At 38.5% G+C, this 21,574-nt stretch overlaps 1 long non-coding RNA gene across 1 annotated transcript; it reads left to right on the top strand.

The window, feature by feature from the left end:
- Window positions 1–7,188: 7,188 nt before the first annotated feature.
- LOC130456840 (uncharacterized) lies at window positions 7,189–20,555 on the top strand. The gene is made up of 3 exons (XR_008915860.1): window positions 7,189–7,573; window positions 16,398–18,644; window positions 20,426–20,555. It is a non-coding gene; the product is annotated as an uncharacterized LOC130456840 (long non-coding RNA).
- Window positions 20,556–21,574: the final 1,019 nt, after the last annotated feature.

Here is a 21,574-nt window from a genome sequence, read left to right as displayed (position 1 = left end):
CAATAATATGGAAATAGGTCTTGATCAATGACACATGTAAAACTCAGTGGAATTGCATGTTGGCTATAAGAGGGGGCTAAGGAGAGGGGAGGGAAAGAACATGAATCTTGTAACCATGGAAAAAATATTCTAAATTAAAAGAATGAACATTGGAAAAAAATAAATGATGCAGATTGGCAAAAAAAAATTCTCTATAGAGAGTTTTTGGAAGGCATATATTTGGTATAATCTGGAGGGGAGGAGTGAAAAGGGGATCCATATTAGCACTTTAGGGTTTGTTAAGGTACTTAAAATGCATGATGCCCAATTGAGTTTCAAAACAACCTTGTAAGATAGGCACTATTTTGGGGGGATTTCTTTTTGTTTATTTCAATTTTGTTTTTGGAGACGGTTAGGGAGAGTGATAGTATTAAGTATAGCTGTGGTTTCCTCTGTGTTACAAACTCCCAGTACAATAAATCCCTCCATCAAAATGCAAATCTGAATCTGGACCAGGTATTCCAGGCCAAGTATCTATCCACTTTGTCATGGTCTCTTTCCTTGAGTTATAAATATTCACTTTTCATAAATGAAAAATCTTAAACTAAAAAGATATTAAATAGTTTGTTTAGAGTCATAGTACTGTCAGCAGGATGACTACAACCTATAGATTTTATATTTTCTCAATGCTGCCTTTCAAGATCATATCTAAGGACCCTTAAAGCTTTGATAGTCTGCTATACTGTCATAACTATGATGGTGGGGGCAGTTGGGTTGCTGATTAGGAATGTTTCCTTGTTGCCAAGAAAGAGGGAAATTCAAAGCCACATCTCAATAGAGCTGTCCAGGGCTGGGGTGACTGGGATAAGAGGGAAGTAAAACCAGAGAGCAGAGGTTAGAGTAATGAGACACTATATGCCTAGGACCAGTTTAGTTTAATTGTAATGTGCTAAAAAAAAAAACACAGAGAGGTTTCTGGGTAAAGTGAAAGCCTCCTAAACTGATTGCTATGTTGATTAAGTATTAAGGATAAAAAAATGAAGAAAACAGCTTCATTTGCAAGGGAAATGAAATTACTAGGACCCATCATTTGCAATTCTTACAAACCAGAATTTGATTAGTTGCCTCAGAAAAGGTTTCTTTTGTTTTATGCATGAGTTGTGCCTAGGGATTAAGCCTTTTCCTACCTCCCTTAATCTTATTCCCCATTTCATTCCCTGCCCCTCTATTTCCCATTCTGCCCCCTTCTCTCTCCTTTCCCCATCCCTGGAAGAACAATAATAATTATAGTTAGTATTTATGTAGTTCTTTAAGGATTGCAAAGCATTTTACATTTATTATCTCTTTTGATACTTAAATCAACTATGGAAAGTAAATTCTATTATTATCTCCATTTCATGTGTTGGTTGAGAACAAAACCCAGAATTGAAGAAATTTAGGAAGTTAATTAAATCATCCAGTGGAGAGGAGAGCAAAAATAGATGATCTGCTCCCCCAACTTTTAGAAGTTATATATTATATAGGTTTCAAACAAAGGAGCAAGGAAATAGTCATCTGAGTGACTGCCACATGAGTTTCCAAAAAAAGCATATGAATTGTTTCACAGTTCCTCAGGAAATTGGAAATTCTATGTATCAATCATTAGGTACCCTGACATTTTCTGGGGTCAACATGACTTGAAGTTTTAAATTAAATACTAAACTCATCTGATCTCTAAGCAATACATTGTTGTTTCTTTCCAAACAAGGCTAGATTCAAACTACGCAAAATTAATTTTTTCCCCAATAATTTAGTAATTAAGAATTTTCCCTATACCAGATAAGAAAAAGGAGGCAGAAAGAAGTCAAATGATTCACCCGGGGTCACACATCCAGCAAGTGTCTGAGCCATATTTGTACTCAGATCCTTCAACTGCAAACCTGGCATTCTATCTACTATAACCACCTAGCTGCCATTACAAAAGTAATGAATTCACAGAGGTGGCAAAGAAGAAGAGCAACCAATAGATAATAAATATATTTAAAGATGGAACAAGTCTTAGAAGGTTTTTAGTCCATCTGATTATTTACAAATAAATTGGATGCTTTCAAAAGTGGTAGGAAATTACATTTTTTTAGTCAGTCTTCCCCTTTTCCTCTCCCTAATGTTACTCCTTTTCCCACCCCCTTTCCTCTTATTTATTTCCATCTTACTATAGTGCCTTTTTAATAGCCCCCCAACTTCTTCTTCCCTTGTATTGCTCCCCTCCCCACCAGCCCATTTATTACCCTTCTATTTCTCTATAGGGCGTGATACAATTCTCTGCTCTAATGGACCTTCTTCCCTCTCTGAGTCAATTTCAATTTGCATAAAATTTAACTATTACCTTTCACCAACTTTTCCATTCTTCCTTTGTATTGGTCTTCTCCTCTACCCCCCCCCCATTCTTTATGAAATACATATTTGCCCCATTTTATCCCTTTTTCCATTTCTCTTAGTATTATATTATTTTCTTTTAACCTTGGTTTTTAAATATATTTTTAAATATATCATTCCATATAGTATGTCACTTTATCCTCTAAGTATACTTCTTCTAGCTACCCTGATGATAATAACAATTTTTAAGAGTTACCGATATCATCCTTTCTTATAGGAATACAACTTATTGGGTCCCATAAATTTTTTTTCCCTTCATTAATTACCTTCTGATGATTCTCTTGAGTTCTGTGTTTGGGCATCAAATTTTCTGTTTAAGTCAGATCTTTTCTTTAGGAATGCTTGAAAATCTTCTATTTCATTAAAAGACCATACTTTTCCTTGCAAGAATAGAGTCAATTTTGCTGGGTAGTTCATTCTTGGTTATAGACCCACTTACCTTGCTTTCTGGAATATCATATTCCATGCCTTCTTATTCTTCAGTATGGATGTAGCCAGGTCCTGTGATATCCTGACTGTGGTTCCATGATATCTGAATGGTTTCTTTTTATCAGTTTGTAGTATCTTTTCCTTGGTCTGGAAGTTCTTGATCTTGGCTATAACATTCCTGGGCATTGTCAATTGGGAATTAATGTAGGAGGTGATCTGTGGATTCTTTCAATCCCTCACTTTACCCTCTTGTTCAAGAATATCAGGGGAGTTTTCTTGGATAATTTCCTGAAGAATGATGTCCAGGCTTTTTCTTTTTTCATGATTTTCTGGTAGGCCAATAATTCTTAAATTGTCTCTCCTTGGTCTATTTTCTAAGTCTATAGTTTTATCAATGAGGTGTTTCATGTTTTTTCATTCTTTTGATTTTGCTTCATAGTCTCCTGCTGCCTTGTGAAGTCATTTGCTTCTAGTTGTTTGATTATAATTTTTAAAGATTGAATTTCATCCCTGGCTTTTGATCATCCTTTTCCTTTTGGTCTATTTTTCTTTGTACTTTCACTTTGCCTTGTTTTCAAGCAGGTTAATTCTGACTTTTAAAACACTATTTTCTTATTTCTTGGGCAAATTCAGTCTGTGTGAATTTAATAGGAACCTCTTTGTGTGAGAAGTCAATAAAGACACTCTATTCCCATTGAGGCAAAAGCAGCTAGAAAAGATATATTTGCAGATCTGCCTCAGACCCTGGCAAGCTCCAGTCTTGACCTTGTAGTTCTAACAAAAAGGTGTTCTAAGAACACCTGGGTTTCTTAATTGGTTTTTGTAATTGGCTCAGAACATCCTGACTAACTAATCATAGACCTTGGGCTCTATTTTAGGGACAAAAATGGCCTTCACCATATCAAGTGTGCCCTGGTACTTTGTACTTTTAAGAAATTCCTATGTCAGCAATAGCAGACCAAAAGAAGGTTTGTGGATTAGTATTGATGAATGTATGTACTCCTTTATGCAGCTGTGTACTCTTAATTGGCACTGAAAATATATATGTTTCTGACATGTTAGCTTCTTCTTGATATATATCATATTCCTTTGATCATAGTGTGTGGAAACTATATATATTGAACTTCTATGCTCAATAAATCAGACTCTGTTATCCCACTCACAAACCCTTAGATCCCATAATTCATCACATATGTGTCCTTCTGTTTCTCTCCGTGCTCTGTTTTTGTCTCTGTCTCTTTGCTCTCTAAGCTTGCAGCCTGCCATTGCCCACTGCATATCTTAGTCCCAGCTGCCTGTGCTAGCCAGGACGTGCTGTAATCTGATTCCCTGCTAGCTGAACTGCAGCCACTAGTTGGGGGTAGGGCTCTCTCCACACCCTCATAGCAACTACCTGAAAAAAACACAGAAGGTGCTTTTCCCAGCCCATTACATTTGTGGAATCCCTAGTCTGTAGTTCTCACACATATATGCACACACACATATATTTGTATATAATAGGGATTGAAATGGAACCTAAGGGACCAGAGTACATGCACAGTTCCACAGGAAGTAATCCAGCCCAAATCTTATTACATACACACACCCCCTACACACATACATATATAGTAAATATAAAAGCAAGATAGAGAGAGAAGGGGGGGACCAGAGACAGAGAAAGAGGAGGGAATCTGACTTGTCTAAGATTTCATAGCAAAATCAATGGCAGAACTAGAATTAGAAACAAAGACTCAGTTCCCAATTTTGTCCTCTTTGTAATACAGCAGCATGTTTCTTAGAATCCTTTCTCAAGGATAGCTAGGTGGCTTTGTGGAAAACAAGTCAGACCCTCAGATACTTCCTAGCTGTGTGTCCCTGGTCACTTGACATTTAGCCCCAATAGCCTAGCTTATCATTCTTCTGTTTTGGAACTAATATTTAGAATTGAGTCTAAGACTAAGAAGATTTTAAAAAGGAAGACACCTCCCTTAGTCTTATTCATGTTTTCCTTAACAATGAGACTAGAAATCCCTTTTGGGTCAGACCAGCACCTGCCTTAGAGCAGTCCAAAAGTGAAGCAGCTTGTCTCATTAGTTAGGGAGGAGAATCTAGATGATCCACTGCCTGATATACTGTAGAAGAACACATATTTCAAGAATAAATCAAATTGAGTGACTTCTGGGGTCCCTTCTACTGCTAGAATTTTAGGATGCGTTTGTGCCTGGACATTGCATCTTTTAAGCTCCGTAGAGAAAAGGATGGGAGAGGAACCTGATTTTTATAGTTAAAGAGGAAGTACACTACTTCTGGGCCAGAACTCAGGGGTCATTTACTAATTATGTGATCAGGGACTGTCATCTCTCTCTTATGAGACAACTGAATCTCATTTGGGAGATAAAATTTAGGAGGTTGGTCTAGATAATCTCTATTAGCCTTTAGAATTTTAATATTCTGTGACTTCTTGGTCAGGTCTGCATTTTGGTAGTTGAAAATGCTAATCTCTCTAGTTTGCATGTAATCTTCTTTTAAAAATTAGATTCCAATTCATATTCATCACCAACCTTCTCCTAATTCCCAATATAATCACTCAGATTCCCTGTTTTCTTTCTTTTTCTGTATTTTCCCAGGCCTCTTGCTCAGCATGTCATCTGAAAACATCATTAAATGCTGAATTAAATCCTCCATGCTGAGGCAGTTTGTGGCTGTTTTCCTGGTTGGAAATAGCAGACCCAGAGAGCAGAAACCTAGGGACAACTGACAATTTACTCTGAAATGTCACAAACACAGCCAGTAGTATATGAGACAGTTGAATATGGGAAGAGAACCAGGGTCAATGCAAATTTTTTAAAAATAAGCTTTTATTGAGTCTTTTATTTTCTACACCATCAGAGTTCTCTTCCTCCTCCCAGAGAACCATTCTATATAACAAATAGTAAAAATACTTTTAAAAATAAAAGACAAAATTAAAAAAAGGGGAGGAAATAAAGTCCAAAAATCTCTTCAGTATATAAAACTACATGCCTCCCACCTCCATAAAGGGGTGGGTTGGGGAAAGAGAGTCTTCTCATATCTCTTCATTCAAATCATGCCTGATTTTATAATTTTATCATGTTTACTTTTAATCTTTTAGTATGGAGTTTTTCTTTCCATTTGCATTGCTGTTGGTAAATCCATTTAAGAGGCAGTTGGAAGCAGTGACTTTGAATATGGGTGCCCCCTCCAAATGTTAAAGTGGAAAAAAAACACAAAACTATTAAATAGTCAGAAAAACCACTCTTTAATTATGGATAGGAGTTCAGCGTTAATTTAGGCCTCCTTGAAGAGCTGTGCACTATAAATCCTCACAGAGTCCCAGACTCTGGAAGCTCTAGTTACTGAACTCCTGGGAGGGCCATCATGTGAGATGACAACTCCAAGGAACAAAAGAATTTGGGAATTTATATACCCTTTTAGGGGAACTAAGGACTGAGGTTGGGAGAATATGGTTGATTGACTTTACAATGGTAACAAAGAAAGTGAGAAGTCCTAGAGAGGAATAAAATGAGAGACTGTGCTTTACAATGGACACAAAAGGGAGAGATCCAGTCAAAGGTCTGGGCTAGCTTGGTAAGGGGAGAAACCATTGGGACAAAAAGAGATATTTAACACCTGATGGGATTAGCCAACTCTACTTCAACTACTTTAAGGTCTATTGTTAGTCAGAGACTCCTGAAGTTGGGCTTTTCCCTCAAGGGAAAAACTCATGTGACAAGGTTAAACTTGAGGTCTTCACCTTCAAGCTAACTAAACTGGGGGGTTATCAGATCTTACTAGGCTATAAGTTTGGGGGTTTCTAGATTCCATGTCAGCACTACTATGCACACTGTTTTCTTGGCTCTGCTTACTTCTTTCTGTTCATATAGCTCTTTCCATGCTTCTCTGTATTCATCATACATGTCACTGCTTACAACACAATAATATTCTATTACATTCACATATGCCAATTTGTTTAGTCATTCTTCAGTTGATGGGCATCTACTTTCTTTCCATTGATTAGCTATCATGAGAATCGTTGTTATAAATATTTTAAAGTATATGGGCATTTTTTTCTTAGTGACTGCTTCCTTGAGGTATAAGCCCAGTAAATAAGTCTCTGGTTCAAAGGATATAGGCATTTTTAGTCCCTTTACTTGCATAATTCCAAATTGTTCTCAAAATGTTTGTGCAAATGTCTGTCTTTTCACAATTCCTCCAACATTGATTAGACATTCTTGAAAATTCATAGTCGGTAAGGTAAGCCCTCAGGGTTCTTTTGGTTTGCATTTCTCTTTTCATTAGTGACAAGGAATATTATTTAATGTGATTATGAATATTTTGCAGTTCTTCTTTTGTGAACTTTTGTATATCCTTTGACCATTTATCTATTGAGAAATAGTCTTAAAATATTTATTAATCATTGATATATCTTGGATACCAAACCACTATCAGAGAAATCTAATACAAAGATTTTCTACCATTTTACCACTTTTCTTCTTATCCTAGGTGTATTGATTTTATTTCATGTAATCAACCTTATCTATTTTTCTTTTATAATTAGCTCTATCTATCTCATTTGGTTAAGAATGCATCTACCCGGACTTCCGTTCCAGATGGTGGCTTAGAAACAGCAAAAATTCAGACCTCTAAAAATCCTTCCTTACTGATCACAAACTGAATGCTCCTAGGGAACCGAAATTCAAACTGAACAACAGGACAGAGCGGGGGAACCCTCCTCCTGGACTCGGATCAAAAGGTATGCCCCCAAAATCCAGAATCCTAGATCATTCGGGTCTAAGGGGAAGGCAGAAGGAAGGTCCTAGGACCCCTCCCCCCAACCCAGAGCTCTGAGCCCGTGGCAGCAGTGGGAACCTCAGGGACGGCAAAAGGGCCTAAGGGCCTGCTTTTCTGAAGGGCACACCTTGAAAGCAACCTGAGCCAGTGTCAGGGGTGTCCAACACAGATGGCAGGGAAACAGAGAGAGACAGGGGGCTCCATCTGAGTGAGTCTCACCATAGGTTTTTGCTTCAGAGCACATCCAGACCAACCGAACTGAACCTAATCCCATCAGGAGCCCTCAGAGCTCAGGGAGGCCAGGACCCCTCCCCCTTAGAGTGTAGGGTCTTCTGAAAGGACAGAAACCTCGGGGTCTGCAAAGGGGTTGCTCCTAAGGGCACACCTTGAAAGTGACCTGGGCCAGTCTCTGGGCATTCAACACAGATGGCAGCGGAGGTTTTTGCTTTGGGGCACATCCAGACCAACCCAGCTGAACCAAATCCCATCAGAAGTCCTCAGAGCTCAGGGAGGCCAGGACACCTCCCCCCCCCCCCCTAGAGTGCAGGGTCTTCTGAAAGGACAGAAACCTCAGGGCCAGCAAAGGCACTGAAGTACCTTGAGGATAGTGCTGTGCCAGGCTCAGAGCTTGGAAGTAAGGCAGAGGAGAAGCAACTGGATGGAACTGAGAGCAATAACACCTGAAACACCGGCAGGCAGGAGAGGGCAGACACTGGGCTTCCCTGGGAAGACAGCGCAGCTGCAAAAAATGGACAATTTGCCTGGGGCTAAAGCCTCGGACCATCAGACAGATACACTAAGAGCCAGTCCTCCTCACTCATATAGAGACAGCAAACAGTACAGAAGTGCAAAAGCCTCCAAACACCAAGAAAAGCAAGAATACGGGGGTGACTTTGAACACATTTTATGGAGCAAAAATACAAAATACAGAGGAGATAGAAGAAGAAACACAAACAAATGCTCCAAAACCTTCCAAAGGAAATGGAAATTCTCCACAAACTCTTGAAGAATTTAAATCTGAAATTATCAAAAAGATGGAAGCCTTCTGGCAGGAAAAATGGGAAACAATGCAAAAGGAACTCAGCAATATGGGAGACCAAAATATGCAAATGCAGAAACAGCTCGAAGCCTCAAAAAAACAAGTCAGACCAAACTGAAAAGGAAAACCAGTCTTTAAAGGTCAGAATCAGGCAACTGGAAGATCTAATCTTGCAAATGAGCAAGAATTAATAAAGCAAAGTCAAAAGACTAAGGAATTAGAAGATAACATAAAATATCTCACTGACAAAATGACAGACCTAGAAAACAGAGGAAGGAGAGACAACTTGAGAATCATTGGTCTACCTGAAAAACCAGAGATAAACAGTAATGTTGATATCATAATACATGATATCATCAAAGAAAACTGCCCAGATATTCTAGAAAAAGGGGACAAAATATGCATTGAAAGAGTTTACAGAACACCCTCTACATTAACTCCCCAAAAGACAAATCCCAGTAATGTAAATGACAATTTAAATAGAAAGGAACACCAATCAGGGTCACACAGGATCTAGCAATTTCCACTCTGAACGACTGTAAGGCATGGAACATGATATTCAGAAAAGCAAGAGTGCTGGGTCTTCAACCAAGAATCGGCTATCCATCAAAACTGACTACATACTTCCAAGGTTTCCCCATACTTTCGTATGGGCATTCAACAAAATACAAGATTTCCAAATGTTTGTAAAGAAAAGACCAGAACTCTGTAGAAAGTTTGATATCCAAACACAAAGATCAAGAGAAACTTGAAAAGGTAAATATGAAGGAAAGGGAAAAGGAGAAAAATGTTATCTTGTTCTTTTATTCAAACTCTCTTCTATAAGGACTACATTTATATCAATTTATATATATTAATATGTGGGGGAAATGTAATGTGTAACCCTCAAAAATTGTATGCATCATTAGAGTAGTAAGAAGAATCACACATAGGGAAATATGGGGCATCAAGAAGATATGGAGAAAGGGGTGGATAGAAAGAAAAAGGGAGGGGGGAATCATTGATGGTACTAAGATATACTCCAAGAAATAGGAAAAAAAATTTAATAGAATAATCTTTCTCACACAAAGATATACATGGGAAGGGGAGGGGGAGAATTCTATAAGAAAGAGAGGAAGAGAGTTTTTACTTAAACCTACTTAAACTTTGCTTAAACTTCAGAGTGAATTCAACTCTGAGAGGTAAGAGCATCCAGATCCATTGGGATCTTGAATTTTATCTCATCCAACGGGGTAAGGGAGAAGGGAAAACCAAGGGGGGGGGTAGGAGGGGAGGGAACAAAAAAAATGAGGGAAAAAGGGGGGGGGAAGGAACAAAAAGTGAGGGGCTAGAAAGGGAAACATATCAAGGGAGGGGATTAGGGATGCAGGGTTGGTTCAATATTAGGAAAACTATCCACATAATTGACCATATCAACAAGTACACCAACAAAAATCACATGATTATTTCAATAGACACAGAAAAAGCCTTTGATAAAATACTATTAATTATTATGGGTAATAAGTATTAATACATACCCATTCCTATTAAAAACACTAGAAAGCATAGGAATAGAAGGGTCGTTCCTAAAAAAATACTAAACAGTATATATCTAAAAACTATCATCTAATATCATCTGCAATGGGGACAAACTAGATGCATTCCCAATAAGATCAGGAGTGAAATAAGGATGCTCATTATCACCTCTATTATTTGAAATTGTACTAGAAACACTAGCAGTAGCAATTAGAGGAGAAAAAGAAATTGAAGGTATTAAAAATAGGCAAGGAGGAGACCAAGTTATCGCTCTTTGTGGATGACATGATGGTCTACTTAAAGAATCCTATAGATTCAACCAAAAAGCTAATCAAAATAATCAACAACTTTAGCAGAGTTGCAGGATACAAAATAAACCCGCAAAAGTCATCAGCATTTCTATATATTTCCAACACAACTCAGCAGCAAGAACTAGAAAGAGAAATCCCATTCAAAATCACCTTAGACAAAATAAAATACCTAGGAATCTATCTCCCAAGACAAACACAGGAACTATATGGACACAACTACAAAACACTCTCCACACAACTAAAACTAGACTTGAGCAATTGGAAAAACATTAACTGCTCATAGGTAGGATGAGCCAATATAATAAAAATGAACATCCTACACAAACTTATTTATCTATTTAATGCCATACCCATTGAACTTCAAAAAATTTTCTTTACTGATTTAGAAAAAAAACATAACAAAGTTCATTTGGAAGAAAAAAGGATCAAGGATATCCAGGGAAATAATGAAAAAAAAATACAAAGGAAGGGGGCCTTGCAGTCTCAGATCTCAAACTATATTACAAACCAGCAGTCATCAAAACAATTTGGTACTGGCTAAGAGACAGAAAGGAGGATCAGTGGAATAGACTTGGGGCAAGTGACCTCAGCAAGACAGCAAGATAAATCCAAAGATCCCAGCTTTTGGGACAAAAATCCAGTATTTGATAAAAACTGCTGGAAAAATTGGAAGACAGTGGGGGAGAGATTAGGTTTGGATCAACACCTCACACCCTACATCAAGATAAATTCAAAATGGGTGAATGACTTGAACATAAAGAAGGAAATTATAAGTAAATTATGTGAACACAGAATAGTATTCATGTCAGACCTTTGGGAAGGAAAAGACTTTAAAACCAAGCAAGACGTAGAAAGAGTCACAAAGTGTAAAATAAATAATTTTGACTACATCAAATTAAAAAGCTTTTGTACAAACAAAACCAATGTAACTAAAATCAGAAGGGAAGCAACAAATTGGGAAACAATCTTCATAAAAACCTCTGACAAAAGTTTAATTACTCAAATTTATAAAGAGCTAAATCAATTGTACAAAAAATCAAGCCATTCTCCAATTGATAAATGGACAAGGGACACGAATAGGCAATTTTCAGATAAAGAAACCAAAACTATTAATAAGCACATAAAAAAGTGTTCTAAATCTCTTATAATCAGAGAGATGCAAATCAAAACAACTCTGAGGTATCACCTCACACCTAGAAGATTGGCTAACATGACAGCAAAGGAAAGTAATGAATGCTGGAGGGGATGCAGCAAGGTAGGGACACTAATTCATTGCTGGTGGGGTTGTGAATTGATCCAATCATTCTGGAGGGCAATTTGGAACTATGCCCAAAGGGCTATAAAGGACTGTCTGCCCTTTGATCCAGCCATAGCACTGCTGGGTTTGTACCCCAAAGAGATAATAAGGAAAAGGACATGTACAAGAATATTCATAGCTGCACTCTTTGTGGTGGCCAAAAATCGGAAAATGAGGGGATGCCCTTCAATTGGGGAATGGCTGAATAAATTGTGGTATATGTTGGTGATGGAATAGTATTGTGCTCAAAGGAATAATAAAGTGGAGGAATTCCATGGAGACTGGAACAACCTCCAGGAAGTGATGCAGAGTGAAAGGAGCAGAACCAGGAAAACATTGTACACAGAGACTGATACACTGTGGTACAATCAAACATAATGGACTTCTCCATTAGTGTCAATGCAATGTCCCTGAACAAATGTATTAGAAAAAAACACTATCCACAAGCAGAGGACAAACTGTGGGAGTAAAAACACCGAGGAAAAGCAACTGCTTGACTACAGGGGTTGAGGGGACATGTCTGAGGAGAGACTCTAAATCAACCCTCTAATGCAAATACCAACAACATGGAAATGGGTTCGAATCAGGAACACATGTGATACCCAGTGGAATCGCTCATCAGCTAGGGGAGAGGTGTGTAAACCTCAAATTTCCTTAGACTTATAAATGTTGGAAATTTCACCATTGGGATATTTCATACTTGGAAAATTTCTTACTGATAGTCTATTGGAATGGGAACCCCATTGGCATGGGAGGTTCCTTCTCTTCCCTTCTTAAGATTACTTTAGGACAGAAACCTTTTGCTGAACAATGGAAAGGACTTTGACCTATGCTTAAGCATAGAACAGGAATTTCTTTGAGTCTTGATTGATTTTAGAATTGATACAATGGAGATACTCCACCCTATTCAGTCCTAATAGGATTGAGTAAGGGCTGCAGCCTAGATCAAAATTTAATTATTTCTAAATCTCTACCATACTCAAGTTAACAGGATTTAGAAAGGGCTGTAGCAAAGGAGTAAAGATTTAATCATTTGAAAAATATGACCTTCAACAGACATGTGCAAAAGCCAGAAACCTCTGGGCGGTCCTGGGTTAAGCGAGAGCCTCCATTGACAGGGAAATTGATGAAGAGTGATTGGTAGATGTGAGGACTGAGGGGAGGCAACTTGGATGGTTTCCTTAAAGATAGGAGGGTCTGGAGACTGGGGAGGAGGTTGAGGTTTTGGTCGGTGTGGTTCCTGGGCTCTGAGAAGGCTTGCTCTGAAGGAAGCTGAAGGTGGGGGCCCCTGAGACTGTTTCTCCATTTTGGACACGTGAGTAATAGGGACTGGTCTCTTTTCTTTGCTCCAGCTATCTAAGGGCTTGGGCCTTTTGGCCCAGCCTAAACAGAAGGGGTATTTAAGCCCTATTCCCTTCTCTCCCTTTTTCTCTCTCTCTATCTCTAATTCCTTTCTTACTCCTATTATAATTAAACTCCAAAAAAGGCTGACGGCTGACTTGAGTTTTTCATTTAGGAATTACATAGCTGATTCCTTGGCGACCTTAAATTAATATATATCAGTCTTTTAAAGTGATTCCCTTGTTACAGGTGGGAGTGGGAGGGAAAAAAAGAAAATGATCTTTGTCTCTAATGTATAATGTTTGGGAATGACCAAATAAAATAATGTTAAAAAAATAAATAAAAATTAAAAAATTTGAAAAAAAGAATACATCTACCCATAGCTATAAGAGGTATATAATTTGCTTCTCTTTTCATTTTTTTAATAGTACAATCTTTAATGCTAAGGTCATATAGCTACTTAGAATGTATTGCAGAATATGGCATAAGACAGTGATGGCAAAACTATGGCATGGGTGCCAAAGATGGAACACAGAGAACTCTCTGTGGGCACTCAACCACTCTCCCTCCCCACCCCCAGAGTTTGTTACTAGAAAGGCAGAGGGACTCCAGCACAGCTGTTCCTCTCCCTCTCTCTACCATACCTGAAGTCATTTTTTCACATCCCCTACCCCTCTGTCCAGCAGTGGGATGAGCTCTGGGAGAGCTTTCTCCCTCCTTTATGTGGGATAAGGAGTGGGGCAGGGTATATCAACATATGGTGGTGGAGAGGGGCACAACTCTTGGTCTAGATATGGGATGGGGCCTGGCATTCCATCTCTAAAAGGTTCCCCATCACTGGTAAAAATATTAATATGTAAGCCTAGTATAAGAAATAAAGCCTAATTTCTGCCAGACTACTTTGCAGTTTTCCCAGTAGTTTTTACCAAATAAGTTTTTTCTTAGGTAATTTAGATTTTCCACTTCATGAAATACTGGGTTATTGAGTTCTATTGTTCCTGATTCTCCTTTGACTTGTCTGTTCAATTAATATGTCTCTTTATTTTTTAATCAAAATCAAATGGTTTTGATGACTGCCACTTTATGATATACTTTGAAATCTAGAAATGCTATTCCCCCTTCATTCCTACTTCTTTTCATTATTTCCCTTAATATTCTACATCTCTTATTTTTTCCAAGTGAATTTTGTGATTGCTTTATGTAAAGACAATTTTAGCATTGTGACTTAAAAAATCTAAATTAATTGGTCACCAGGGAAAATCCCAAATAATTAAATACCCAAGTCAGCTGGAAATTATGTTGATTTTAATTAATATAGAGAGAAGGAATTAAGGAGAAGAGAGAGAGAGGAAAGAGTTGATTTAAACTGCTCCAGCTCAAGCTGAGTGAGGCAGGAGTTAAAGGCCTTGGCCAAGGGCCTCCCTTGAGAGTCAAAGAAAACAGAAGTTAGTCTTATCACTCACCATGTGACCGTCTCAAGGAAGCTGTCTGAGAGAGCTCCTCCAGGTTGAGTTCCAGGATCGAACTGTCGCCCAGGCCTGCTCACAGGAAAATCACCAGCCAGATCCACCTCTCTGGGGAAAGAGGGTGTTTCCTTGAGAGATACCCTTGTGTCTTCTCTTCTAAACTTTCACATCTACCAATCACATCAAAGGCTTTCTCCAGGACTGCCCATACTTTTTGTAGCAGTCTACTCCTAGCTATGGGCAAGGGAAACAGTTGGTATGTGCAGATTGCCCTAAAAGAGAGCATGCTCAGTCTTGAGCATGCTCAGTATTGCACATGGCTGGGAAGGCCTCTGACCCTTGACCCCAGCTTCCCCCAGGTTAGGCGGGAAAACAGGTTTCTTTGTGTTCACCTGGCTAAGAGAAACCACACCTATGCCTTGTCATTAACCAATGAGAATCATCCCTATGTACTGTGTATATTTGGGTATATGTATCAAAGGGTATATGTAGCCCAGAAAGCTCCGCCTCTCTCTCTCTCTTTCAGGTTAGCTGATGGCTGGCCTGGCAGGAGCTTGGCCTCTGGCCAAGTTCCATCTTTAAATCTTCTCTATCTCTCTTTCATCTCTCCGACCTGTGTGGTAATAAATGTGGATCTCTGGACTGGTAAAAGCCTTTGAAAGGGTCCTTTGATCAAAGCTTGGCTGTGGCTTATGGATAATTAATAAAGACTCATTCCTGCCACCTCATATCTCTAATTTGAGTCCGTCATCCCCCTCGTGGTATTTAAAACTTCTTTCCTGTCCCTATCTTCCTACCTTAAAGCTTCTCTCCCCTCTGAGGAAGCTTTAGTCTGAAAGTTGTGTTAACAATGAATTCTTCCCAAAAGTTTGAAGAGGCAAGGCCAGAACTGGCAATCTGGATATGTGAATATCCAGCAGGAGGCAAAAGGAGGTCCAGAAATTCTTAACTTTGAGGTCTAATCTTTTCTTCCCAAAGTTTTGGTATGGTTAATGTATGAAATATTGTGTAGCAAATGCAGCTTAATATTGATAATGAGATGCATTTTATTCTAATTATTAACTTGGTTATTTGAGTGCTATAATTTCACATTTTTTTAGCTGTTAATTGTTTTCCAATAGCAAGGTGGGTGTGAGTTCTGGAGTAAAGAAGTTTCATTTTAGGATGGTCAACTACAGACCTGACTGATCATTGAATTGTTGTAAATGATGAGAAATATTGGGGAAAAGGCATTGCTTTAAATGGTAAAGAAACCCTGAACATTTTAAACTGGCCCAACAAATTTCCTCTTTAGGAGCGGCTTTAGCCTTCGGCCAAAGTGGTTTGAGGCAAGGATAAGAGAAAGGCAAACTTGGAACTAAAAGTAAATTAGAGCAAAAAAAAAAGGTAAAAAAGAAAGGAATTGTAGAAGTATTCAGAGTTAAAGGTAATTTTTAAGCTTTTCTTAGTAAAACCAAGTTTTGTGTTTGGAGGAAAAATGTTATGGGTATTAGTTTCTGAAAAAGTAAAAGGATCATGAACTATATAACCTGATTTTTGTAATTTTTAAGGTAAATATCCAGAGTGCAACCATTACAATAGATAAGATTTTTGTTTTAAAAGTCCAGTGAATACTAATAACTAATTTTTTTTTAATTGGAGAGAACTAATGGTTTTGTGAGCATTATTTCTGATGATCATTGGCACATGACTGCTAATAGAGAGGAATTTCTCACATGGGAAACTGCGAGGAAATTTCTAGGAATGTCCTGTATTTTGCCACCCCAGTTCTGGAGTGTGGGTGAAGTGATTAAAACCTATTAAAATTTTACTTCAAGACGCTTCTTAGGAGCCAAAAGCCTGGTCACGATTTTCCTGCAGTCTAGAATCTGAAGAATTCCTGAAGAAGACACCTCGAGGAGAAATCCAAAGAAGCCCCCAAAATATTGGATCCGGATAAGTATTGTTTCTCATCATTTTCATTGACTTAGAAATATTTCTGTAGAAGAAAAAAAAACTGGCCATTTTATTTCCCCTGAACATTTTATTTACCCTGAGCAAAGTCCCTTTAAATAGAGAACCTAGAAAGGACAGAGCTATTCCTCAAATTTAGTTGAAGTATGAAAGTAGGAGCATTTTACCTGGTTAAGAGGTTTGAACGTAACATCTGTTAATTTGAGAATTTGCAGCAAAGATTCCAGAGTGTTAGTTTATCTCAAAGTAGTATCAGAAGAAGTTAGAGTAGAATGATGGAGCCTAGAAATAATTGTTAGTGATAGTGAAGTGGGATACTTCACAGATGAGTTTAAACATCTAGAATATTGATTATTGGAACCATCATTTATTAATAAAAGAGAGAAATAAAGAATCTACCAGCTGGAACAGAATTCCCTAATGGAATACTGCGCAGGTTCGACATTAGGGAACAGGTTATATAGGTTTCCCAGATATAAGTTACACATACAGGTTCTTATCTGACAATAAACAGACCTTAATGGAGGAATTTTATGTTGGAGACAGAAGTCCATCCCCGGGGGTTGTGCAGTTCCCTGACTCTTTGATAATCCTGAAATTCCTCCTTGTCTCCTGCCAGATTGTTATCTACATAAACAGTTTTGTTATGGGCAGGAAGGATAACCTTGGGGGTTTGGGAAGGATGCCTTTTGCAAGCATGCAATGACTCCAAAACTTACCTTAAAAACAAAAATAGATTTATTAATTTAGAAAGTAATGTTGAGAGTGGCCAGGAGGATAGCAAGGTAGAACAGCAAGATGGGGAGCAGTTCCTTGGGAGGACAGCATGAATGGAAAGGCTGTTCCTCCGTGGGGACAGCATGGATAGAGAGGCTGTCCCCCCGACGACATCAGTTCTGGAGATTTTATACATTTTTTTCAAGAGAGTTACTCACTCAGGCATGAAGTGGGCTGATCATACTGGGGTCTGCCTGGGGACATAAAGATTCCTTAGTTTTAGGGGACAAACAGATATCTGATAGGATCAAGGTGTGGCTTGAAGGTGCATCTTTCTGTCCATCTAGAGGACGATCAAAGGAAGATAGTCATCTCAGGACCCTAGAGGGGTCATTGGGTGTTTTTAGGCTCAGAGTTAGGAAAAACAAGGGAGTTCCCCTGATAATAGTTTGCCTGGGTTTCTGGGGTACAGTGCCCATGTCATCTCCCCCCTCTCCTAATATGTAAGGGAAAAAGGGACGGCAGTCTGTCTTCTGTAACTTCTTCACCGCCGAGAATAAGCATAGAGATGCCCCCGCCTACCCCTTAGGAGAGAGAGAGGTATTGACTGTAGGCCATGTCCAGAGTGTCAGGCTGGGATGGTTGCCGAGGTTATGGTGGTATCTGGCATCTGGGTGACTTCCATGAGTGCTTTTACCCTAGAAGCAATTAGAGTGATAACAAGGTCACAAATACAAGGTCCACATATCCCACCACAGGGGAATAGCAAAAACTGGAGTGGTTGCTAATCTCCTTAAAGCCTCAGGTCTTGGATACACCTTAGAGGCACTGAGATCTTGGGCTAGAGGCCTGGGGTTCTCTCCACTTTGGGGGTGCTTCATACAGACCCAACCCCAAAGAGGGACCCACTTTGGCTTACTGCTTCCCCAAGCTGAGTCAGAGAATTATATGTCCAGCTGGCTGGGTACACATGATTTAAAACATAGGAGACCCAAAATTTAAGGAAAGAAATGGTTATAGCCAGGTAGTTAAAGGCTAAAGTAAAAGGAGTTAAGATAGCAGGGACAGAAAGGCTGTGGGCACAGGGTCTTAGGGACATGTCCTCAGTGAATGCCTGGGTCCTAGGTAGCTGGGAATCTGCTTGGAGATTTGAAAGATGTCTAGCGACTGCTTCCCCTGATCGGCAGATAGGTAACAAGGGGAGTTTCAGTCCCTAAGCTAGAAGTATAGAAAACCAGGACTGGGGGGATAGAAACAAAGAAAATTACTACAATAACAATTGGCATTACACATTTGCATTTGGGTATCTTAGCCAACAGACTTCTTCAGAAATCATCTTCTGACAAGAATAGATCCCTTTAGGAAATCAGATTCCTGAGTTGTTTACAGAGCTGGTATGTGATGTTTCTGTTAAAGAATATCCTTTTGCAAAGTATATATTAACTATAACATCTATAAACACTTCAAATAACAATATTTTACAGATGAATTTCTTTACTCCAGATTCTGGGGAAAATTCAGGAGAGCTCTGAGCTATTCCAAACTCAAGATTCAAACTTCAATTAAGGCTGTAAATACAAGCCATCAATTAATAAACTTCACCTACTTCTCAAAGTATGTTCCCTAACAATTTGAGAATGTTCAATTTTTAACCTAATAGGTTGTTTGGGGAAATGGAAACTTTAATTTTCCAATTTGTATTATGTGCTGATTATGGGGATGTCACAAAGGAAGAAGGTCCAAAAGGGAAAATATCTCATGTCATAAAGGATACAGTGAGTGGCTTTGTGTACCAAGCAAGGCTGGCACTGCCATCATTGTTTTACTCAAGGATTCGTAGCCTAGATGGTCAGGAAAATTCAGTCCAAAGTGAGCCTTGGGCTGCCTTCTCTATAACCATTCTAGGACTTTCCCTCTCCTTAGAGCACTTGCCACTGGATGCCAGAGGCCTTCTTTTCCTTAAAGGACAAGTCTCACCCATTAACAGCTCAGAGAAATTCTGCTTATCAACAGTCCAAAAACAAATTTCCATACCCTCAAACAAGCTTTTCTGACCATTTGCCCTCTCTAAGGATTCCTTAAAGCCTATGAGTCTACAATATAGCAATTATTCTTACATATTTTGGCAATAATTAATTTGTCACAATTTAGTCATAAAACCTGAACAGGAATGTTGAATTCATTAGCTCTATAGTAAATACAAATCAAGGCTAGATCATATCCTGACCTTAGGCCATCTGAAGGAACTAAGACAAGACCAGTCAGGAATCTATCTAAGGAATTTTGATTTTCTAAAACTACATACATCAATTCTAGAAATTATCCCTAAGTTAAAGATCCAATTATGAGAGCAAAACATCTATCTGTTTTCTTTCACCTTTTTTTTCTCTCTCTCTCTCTCTTTTCCTTCAAAACCTTCTGCTTAAAAAGGCAGAACACAACTTCCATTCTTCCTTCCTTCACAAATCTACATACTCAAGCTTTATGGACTTTAGAGCAAAGTCCCTCTTTCTTATGAATTCAAACCGAACATACCTCTTCACCTTCTCTGACTTGCTTTTACCATCATAAGTCAAACAAACATTCTATTGATATCACTTCAATTGTTAATCGGTAACCAAAAGAATTCTGATTTAAAGGATCATTGAAATACTGTATCTTTAGCACAGTACTCATCAGTTATAAATTTATATTGAGAATTTTTGGAGTTCATTTCAATATTGAAACTTAAAATTTGACTTTAAAAATAGTTTTGAAGCTGAAATTGCCATGCAGTCATTCTAATGTGGTTTTGGATTTTTGGGTGACAGAATATCTAGTTAGAATATTACTTAGTGGTAGACAAAATATTAATTTTTGGCCATAAACAGGAGGTAGGGCCATTTCCAGATTTACAAAGTCCTGAATAACCTGTGATGTGGATGTTGTTTCTGCTTTTATACTTCTATAGTTTGTAGGATTTTTTATTTAGGTAAAGTAAGGCGATCTTTCTGATTAAGTATGTAAATTACCTAATTTTATAGTTTGTGTGGAAAAGACATTGCTAGAATATAAAGAGATGGGATGGCAGATTTAAGGTTAGCAGCGTGGATAATCTTTGTAGTGAGTAAGCATATATGTCAAGTCCTGTTAAAGAATATGTTTATGGATTTCTCTTAGTTTTCTCTTGCAACAGCAAGGAAGCGGTCTGATACCAAAGGAGGAGTCTGCCAGAGGACAGAAGTCTGACAGAGGAGGCTGAAGGCATCATCAGGACCCACCAGATGTGAAAGACTTAAGACTTTGGGAAACGGGGTAGTGTTTTGATTGTTAGTTACTCTCTTTGTCAAAGGCAGACTGCCTGCCTTTCTGGCTCAAATTTCAATGCGTCGGAGGCATTGGGGAATGTCCCCAAATGCCAGTTCCCCAAACCAGTATCCCCGAGCTTTCCCACCATTAGGGATGGAGTCCAATCTGATATAGCATTACCCATTTGTCCATTTGTTTGGTCAGTGACGTTTGGTCTTGACCAAAAGGGGGGGTGTCAACATGGAATTTAGGAATCCCAAACTTGTGGTCTAGTGGGATCTGATGAACCCCAATTTTAGATTTAGCTTGTAGATTGGAGACCCCAAAAACTTGTCCTTGCTCCCTGTTCCAATGAGAAATCTACCCTGAAGGGAAATGATGACCCTGGGTGAGATAAGCATATGATAATGACATTCTTTGTTTCAGGTATCTATTAGAACCTTTCTCAGGAAGGTTAGACCTGGGCATGAACCATCCTTTAGTATCCATTGTAAGCAGCCCATTCTCTTACACCCTAGCCTCTAGCTATGATTCTTTTCCCTAGCTTGATTGTATCCTGTTAGTGTAGTTTGAACACTCCCATTTTCCTTGTAGCCATAGTAATGTCAATCATCTTTCCCTGCCCCTGGATTTCCCAAAGGGTATATAGGTTCCCCAAATTCTTTTGTTCCTTGGAATTCATCCTGAGTCTGTGGCACTCCCAGGGGCTAGTGGCCAGGGCATCTTGACTCTGTGCAGTCTTGGGAAGCAGCTCTGTTGTCGTATTTAGTAGGGCTAACCCTTTTTCCCTTGATTAAAGAGTGATTTTGACTATTTAATAGTTCTGCGTTTTTTTTCTAGTTGACAAGATCAAGAAGTTAAATGTAATAATAAAGTTAGTCCAACTTTAATACATTGATTGGGATGAAAACCATTGAGATGAAAACCATTTGATAATTTTAAACAAAAACCTATTTTTGGTAAATTTAAACACTTTAACAAAATTTTTTCCTTTAAACCTCTTATGATGGAAAGGTAGATAAGGATGGAATGCAGT

This window comes from Monodelphis domestica, chromosome 2 (assembly GCF_027887165.1).
Source record: "Monodelphis domestica isolate mMonDom1 chromosome 2, mMonDom1.pri, whole genome shotgun sequence".
NCBI lineage: Eukaryota > Metazoa > Chordata > Mammalia > Didelphimorphia > Didelphidae > Monodelphis > Monodelphis domestica.
This window is presented reverse-complemented; position numbering and strand designations above follow the sequence as displayed.